The following is a 5,699-nucleotide window of genomic DNA, read 5'->3' as shown; positions in this document are numbered from 1 at the left end:
ATATCACTGGTACAGTCACTAGGATACAGAAAAATCTGTGCAGGTTGGGTGCCTAGATTATTGACAAGAGAAATGAAAATGATGAGGAAGAATGTGTGCAAGGGTCTCATGAAGACCTTTACTGAAGAGTGGAAACCGTGTTTTGATGTCATTACCCAGGATGAAACATGTTTTTTTTGTCCAAACCTGAGAGCAAAACCCAATCCATGGAGTGGCTCATCTGGGTTCCTCAAGAAGAAGAAACCAAGACTTTCACGAACAGCGGGCCAAAAGGTGATCGCCTCCTTCATTGCCTTTTTTGGAACCTGGCTCCACAATTAACCAGGACCATTACTGTTTGTCACTGGACAAGCTGCGACGCGCCATCAAGACCCACAGACTACAGCTTCAGGGTCATCTCATCAGACTACACCATGACAATGCCAAACCCCTCACAGCCCTTATGACACAGGAGAAAATCAGACTTGGCTCCATCTGATTTTTACCTCTTTGGTCGTCTGAAGGCCCACCTGCACAGTAAAACATTTGATAGTAAGAAAGACCTTATTTCCTGCGTCAAGCGATGGTGTAAAAGTTAATCTCCAGAATTTTACCACAAAGCATTTACATCATGGAAAGAACATTGAGCCAGATGCGTCACAGTTGATGGAGGCTACATTGAGTATGCTCAATGTATAGCTAAATGTTCCAAGTATGTTCACAAAAAATTTCATTCTCTTCCTGCAAAAAATAAAAAAATGAGAGACAACTGTGCAAAACTTTTTGAACGTCCTTTGTAATTACTGAAATCAGTTTTGTGAAATTTTCTGCCGAACATTTCTTTAACATTGAGAAGCCAAATGGAGTTGTGTTAGAAGTTGTCATTGTACCTGGCATACAATTACAAGTTATTCATATATTATTCGTGTAGTGTGTTTACAAAATTCACCACAATGTTACATCAAGTTAATGCGCTACACTTCTCAACATAATAAGCACTGCTTTGTATACTTCTAAACATGTTTAAGAAGTATTTTGATAGATTTACTGATTTTACGCTGAATATCATTTGTAATATATGTGATGCACAAACAGGGATCGGACTATGACACAAAGATTCCATTGGATGGATAGTCCTCACACAGCCTTCATGCCCATTCGTGAAAATTTGGTAACTGCATAAGTGATCTCTGTTAACTAAAAACAAACTGACAGATCTAAAGTAGCTGCTGGTATGACAGAAGCAGGATGCAAGTCTGACTGTGTGAAAAATCAGGAATAGAGTGTGTCGCCATCTTCAGTGTTTGCCAACATAAACAAAAAATCTATCATCTCATGGGCACCGCTCAGTCAAGCAATACAGCTATGGCGAAAAATAAAAAATAAATATCCATTTGGGTTTTGTTCGTGTTAGTTCAGTTCAGTTTGGTATCATAGGTACTATTTCACTTGCATCCTGTAATGTGAGTCACGGTGTTCTGTTAAAGGATTACCTCTTTTCCAATGAATTTGGCCTGTACATAATTTCAGTCGTCGTGTAGAATTTTGTGGACCAGCTATGCTGTGCCACACCCATGCGAACTCCTCCGAAGCATCTTCTCTGCTGCAGGAAATTGCTAACAACTTACACCACATTACAAATGAAGACTGAACATGTATTTTCACTTTTAACTTCCATTTCCAGAAGTTTAGTGCATAACTGCATTTACAATTCAGTCCATTAACTTGATGTTAATACAATCTTTCTCTATGGGAACTCAAACAAGAGTGCTGCTGATCCAACAGCAATACAAAAGCTTTCTTACATTACAATCAAAAAACATATTTTTGTTTTTCTCCTAAGAGATTCAATAATCCCGTTTCTTCTGTGTGCGTCTTCTGGGTCCATGGACCACATACCAGATGCCCAGCAAGTAATCAACATTCTCCTGGCTTCCACACACTGTAGCTATATCTTTCCTCATACGCCCTCTCTGTAGGAACAGATACGGTATACACAGTAGGTCTGTGATATTTAACCCCCCTACTTTACTTAAACATCTCGAACACCTTTAGCTGACACAAAAATTGTTCATATAGCAAACAAGAATTTACCCACATCGTCCTGTTCACTACGCAGTGTCACTCCTCCCCAAATGGATAATAATAGTGTGTTATTCCTATCGATGGAATGCAACACATATATGTGTGGATATGAACATGTGTGTGTGTGCGCGCGAGTGTACACCCATCCCTTTTTCCCCCTAAGGTAAGTCTTTCCGCTCCCGGGACTGGAATGACTCCTTACCCTCTCCCTTAAAACCCACATCCTTTCGCCTTTCCCTCTCCTTCCCTCTTTCCTGATGAGGCAACAGTTTGTTGCGAAAGCTTGAATTTTGTGAGTATGTTTGTGTTCGTTTGTGTGTCTGTCGACCTGCCAGCACTTTCATTTGGTAAGTCACATCATCTTTGTTTTTAGGTGTGTGTGTGTGTGTGTGTGTGTGTGTGTGTGTGTGTGTGTGTGTGTGTGTGTGTGTGTGTATATATGTATATATATATATATAGAGGGCAACATTCCATGCGGAAAAAATATATCTAAAAAGAAAGATGATGAGACTTACCAAACAAAAGCGCTGGCAGGTCGATAGACACACAAACAAACACACAAAATTCAAGCTTTCGCAACATAACGGTTGCTTCGTCAGGAAAGAGAGAAGGAGAGGGAAAGACGAAAGGATGTGGGTTTTAAGGGAGAGGGTAAGGAGTCATTCCAATCCCGGGAGAGGAAAGACTTACCTTAGGGGGAAAAAAGGACATATATATATATAAAATGTGGTTTTTTAAAAAATAAATCTGAAAAAGACTTTGTCAGATAGCTTAGTTTATTTTAACTATGCTGTTAAATGTCCCTGTCTGCTGCTGAATACCTACTATATATAATGAATGAATATCAATCTATCCTACTTCATATTGTTATTCCATCACAGATTTTCCACTTTTTTAACATAATATTACAGGGCATGACGTAGCTAACAGGTTACCCAGTAAAATCAGCACATAACTTTCTGAAAGAGGCAAGATCTTGTTGAATACCCTGCCACCAGAATACATCTCTTCATTCTGATCCCAAGACAATGTGGCACAGTGTACATGAATAGCTCCTTCTTTGAAACTGAATTTAAGTTTTTTGAAAGTATCAGCTTGTTAGCACTGAAGCACGAATGTGTGGACTGAAGATTGGGATCAGTAGCTGTACACGCAAAATGATCCATGGAACATGTAACAAACTAGTAGCTACACAAAGATTCCTTAACACCACTTATACTTACACTACTGTCATCAGAGAACAGCATGATATTGGTTTCATTGTCCGAGGTCTGGAGGTTGTATCATCTGTTAAAATGGAATTTGAAATAATTGTATCACAAGATAGTGTGGTATTTATATAATGTGGTAAGACTTTTTACCTATCTTAATGTTATCTCTGCTTTCCCAATCTCTTGGCGTAATGACAGTGCCAAGCATGTACATCTATAACTGTCTAATATATGCCAGAGAAAATCTCAAAAAATTGAACATGAGATGTGATGTGCATGCACCTGCTGGACTTGCCTTCCACAAGACTTGCTGTAGTCCATAATAACTATAAGTACTTAAGCATAAAGTTTTTCAATAAGTTACCATGCTCAGCTCGTACAGTACCACTAAATAAATATAAGAATACATTGAAAACCTGGCTAAAAAACAACGAATTCTATACAACTGAAGAATTCTTAGAAACTAATCACCAAAATATATGTTTTACCTAAGTTATGAAGAAAATGTTTTGATATTATATAAGCTAGTTATTTACTGCGATTCTTTTCTTATGTGTCTATTTAATTACTGTATAAAACATTGTTTTACATAATGCTGAAGAAAAGGTCTTTAGTTCCTTTTCTCCCCTTTCTATAACTATTTGAATATCGTACTGAAACTATACCCTCTGTAAACTTTGACAAAGCCAATTGTATGAAAAATACTGAAAGGCTAATAAAAACATTCTATTCTATTCTATTCCAACCTTCACATCTCTCATCTCTTCCACTTTTTACAATTTCTCAGGGAGATTTTGATTTGTTGTCTGATGGTTTTATTACGCTATCGTTCCTCAAGATATTGCCTTTGCTAGTATCCTTCAGTGTATATTTTTATATGTCTTTACTTATTCTACAAAGGTGAGACTACATTGACTTTTTCGTCAGAGAAGTCGTTTTTGAGCATCTCAAGAATTTTTAAAGCTGTTGTAATCTCGATTCATGATTTGGTGACACTACATTTAGATGGATAATCTCCCACTCAAGTCTTCCTAATACATATACCAAAAAATTTGTGTGTCACTGTGGAGTTTTCTTCCTTGCCAATTTGTAAAAACAGGCATGAAGACTCTAGTTTTTGTCAAGGACACTAGGCCTACCTAAATGTCACAGTTTATTATGCCCTATTACTTCTGGACAACTCTATCAACCTTTACATTACCATTGTGTTTCTGTAGATTATGTTCGTCAAGGATTTAATTACATTTGTGTCGCCTGGCAAAGGTACGGTATCGGCAATTTTGGTGTCCTTTTGGATACCAGCGCTGATTAAAAAGCCCAATGGTTGTTCCACTACAACAGTCTCTACGCATAAGAAAAATGGGGATAACTCGGGATACGAATGTGTATACTGAGACGCAATCCATGATACCAACATAATTAACACTATTGCGGCTGAAAATGAATATATTCATAGTGACTTAATTTACTACACCAGCTTCTTAAACTAATCACATTATGTGCGAGAGTAGCGATAATGAATCGGGAAACGTGTGTCCGATGCTAAATTAATTGGGCGCTAATAACTTCGGTGTGAGCGCCCTAACCTCAAATGAACCAGCCAATACATTAGTTACTGGGAGCAAATTAACAGCATGACACTGTAAGCCCAGACGCACCACTGACTATAACGATCTTTGTCATAATTCCACACACCATCAATAACATATTAATTAAAAATACAAGATGTTCATGCATTCCAGCGGACGATAGTTTTCTAAACCCGTTGAATGCCGGGAAATGACGCAAGCGCCTCTTCCGTACTGTCACTGAATCACGACTGCAACACTACAGTTTGCTACACCAGATGGCAGGACACACCTCAGCAACATTGGTCTCTATTCATTCCCTTATAGTTTATTGTTTACAAACTAAAATTTCATTTTAGTAAATTAAAAACGATTTTTTTCCAAAAGCTTACGAGCTGAGATGGTTTTATAATCCTCGTTGCATATATCCAACAAATTTCTGAATACTGTACTCGTCAAAAATAGGTATTGCCTTAGGTCATAAGTAGTGGACAGCAGTAGACTTTGATTACCTTTGCGCAGTGGCAATATCGTAACCAATGAGGTTTATCCGAGGTGCGATTATTGCTAGTTGAAAACTTTTACCAATACCCCGCCTAGTGGACGTGAAATACCGTCCGCTACGGCAATTTTTGCACACTCCTCCGGGAGTATAAATGTAACTCAAACATATGTCTTGCACCATGCAAAAATGAAATACTGCGGCTACTAATAGTTATTACGACTTATCGCCATGTGGAAACGCTTAAAAGAAATGATTTGGGTTCATTTCTTTCTAATATGTTGCCGTTTAAGATGCGTCCAAACGAAGCCTTTTTTCTGTTCGACGTTGCGCGTACGTATTCATTTCCAACAG

The 5,699-nt window shown here is 38.1% G+C and overlaps 1 non-coding gene across 1 annotated transcript; it reads left to right on the top strand.

Moving 5' to 3' along the window:
* The first annotated feature begins 5,353 nt into the window (after window positions 1-5,353).
* On the top strand, window positions 5,354-5,494 carry LOC126107008 (U4 spliceosomal RNA). The gene has a single exon (XR_007523439.1). It is a non-coding gene; the product is annotated as a U4 spliceosomal RNA (small nuclear RNA).
* The last annotated feature ends 205 nt before the right edge of the window (window positions 5,495-5,699 follow it).

The sequence above is a fragment of the Schistocerca cancellata genome, chromosome 10 (genome assembly GCF_023864275.1).
Source record: "Schistocerca cancellata isolate TAMUIC-IGC-003103 chromosome 10, iqSchCanc2.1, whole genome shotgun sequence".
NCBI lineage: Eukaryota > Metazoa > Arthropoda > Insecta > Orthoptera > Acrididae > Schistocerca > Schistocerca cancellata.
The sequence above is the reverse complement of the archived record's forward strand: the minus strand, read 5'-3'. Positions and strand labels throughout refer to the sequence as shown.